Here is a 2402-nt window from a genome sequence, read left to right as displayed (position 1 = left end):
CTCAATCAAGATAAGTACTAAAAAGTTTTTCAAAACATTTAGTAGTACATGAATTTTTCACAAAACCTTTTACCAAAGAGTTTTTACTCTCTGGTAATCGATTACCAGTTTATTGTAATCGATTACCAGTAGCAAGGATTGTTTTCAAAAAGCATTCAATTGAATTTACAACGTTCCAATTGATTTCAAAATGGTGTAATCGATTACAATATATTGGTAATCGATTACCAATGTGTTTGAACGTTGAAATTCAAATTCAAATGTGAAGAGTCACATCCTTTCACAAAAATGCTTTGTGTAATCGATTACAATGATTTGGTAATCGATTACCAGTGATAAGTTTTGAACAAAAATCAAAAGATGTAACTCTTTCAATGGTTTTCAAGTTTTTCTAAAGGTTATAACTCTTCTAATGGTTTTCTTGACCAGACATGAAGAGTCTATAAAAGCAAGTCCTTAACTTGCATTTTTAAGAACAATTGATTACAATCTTTTACATCCTTTGAATCACTTTGAACATCCTCTTGAATTTCTTCTTCTTCTTCTTCCTTTGCAAAAGCTTTCTAAAGTTTTCTGGTTTTCCAAACCTTGAAAACAAAACTTGTGCTATTCATCTTTTTCATTCCCTTCTCCCTTTGCCAAAAAGAATTCGCCGAGGACTAACCACCTGAATTCTTTTTGTTTCTCTCTTCTCCCTTTTCCAAAAGAACAAAGGACTAACCGCCTGAATTCTTTTGTGTCTCCCTTCTCCCTTGTCAAAGAATTTAAAATGACACAGTCTGATAATTCTTTTGATTCTTCCCTTTCCCATAAACAAAAGATTTCAAAGGACTAACCGCCTAAGAATTCTTTTGTTTCCCCATTCACAAAGTTTCAAAGGACTAACCGCCTGAGAACTTTGTCTTAACACATTGGAGGGTACATCCTTTGTGGTACAAGTAGAGGGTACATCTACTTGGGTTGTTGTGACTGAGAACAGGAAAGGGTACATCTCTTGTGGATCAGTTCTAGTGGAGGGTACATCCACTAGGTTGTTCAAAGAGAACAAGGGAGGGTACATCCCTTGTGGATCTTTTCTTGTAAAGGATTTTACAAGGTTGAAAAGAAATCTCAAGGACCGCAGGTCGCTTGGGGACTGGATATAGGCACAGGTTGTTGCCTAACCAGTATAAAACTCTTGTGTTTGTCTTCTTCTTCCCTACACTCTTTATTGTCCGCTGTGCACTTTAATTATCGCTTTTACTTTTGGTTAAGTTTCTATCTCTGCTCTTTATTTTCTTAACATTATAGTAAAAGCCAAAGAAGAGTAATTTTTAATTAGTAAAGGTCTAGTAATAATTAATTCAACCCCCCTTCTTAATTATTCCGAGGCCACTTGATCCAATAGAATGCAAATTTATTTATTGAATGATCATTTGTTTAAACAAATTTATTGTAACAGAAAGAAGCAATAATAATTGACTTCCTAAATAATAACCAATCACTAACATAACAATAACAAACCACTAACATAACAACTACTAAGTAACAAAAAATAAAACAACTAATCCTAAAAACTTGGTCTAACAATTAATAGAAAATAACAAACTAACAGGCAAACGTTGATACACGTTCAACACTCCTCCTTGTATTAGTGGTTGGCAAGTCCAAGTTTCTCTCTCAGTAGCTGGATGGGCTACTTGCTCCTCCTTCAATGGATCAAATGAGAAACTTTTGCCTCTAATTTTGATGTTCAAAATTTCCTTATCATTGACATGTTTAATCAAACAATTCTTATTTTCAAAGATGACTTTAAACCCCTTCTCAATAAATTGTCTCACACTTAGCAAGTTTTGATTAATCTCAGGTACATACAAAACATCATAAATTAATTTTGTACCTACACAACTTTCAATGGCTACAGTTTCCTTTCCATCAACAGTGATAAGATCACCATTGCCAATTCTAACTTTTGATACCTGTGATTTGTCCAACTCTCTGAAAAGCTCTTGATCATGGGTCATGTGGTTGGTACAAGCACTATCCACTAGCCAACATTCACTTGAGTTGTTGCTTGTAAAACATGTTGCTACTAACAATTGCTCTTCTTCTTGTTGATATGCAACTTGAGGAACATTCTTTTGTTGAAAATTACTTATGCAAATTCTCAGATGATGCCCCAACTTGTTGCACTTTTCACACTTAACATCAGGTCTTCTCCAACATTTGAAAGGAGGATGGCCCATTCTACCACAGTGCTTGCAAGGAGGAAATCCTTTGCTGTCTCCATTATTGTTGCTTGTGTTAGCTGCTGCTTCTTGGGTGTTGAAATTATTCTTCTTGTATTTCTTCCACTTGTTTTTCTCTCCTTGGTTAGTTTGCAATTTAGCTTGCAATGCTCCTTCCATAGAACCCTCAACCCT

Source organism: Glycine max, chromosome 6 (assembly GCF_000004515.6).
Source record: "Glycine max cultivar Williams 82 chromosome 6, Glycine_max_v4.0, whole genome shotgun sequence".
Lineage (NCBI taxonomy): Eukaryota > Viridiplantae > Streptophyta > Magnoliopsida > Fabales > Fabaceae > Glycine > Glycine max.
This window is presented reverse-complemented; position numbering follows the sequence as displayed.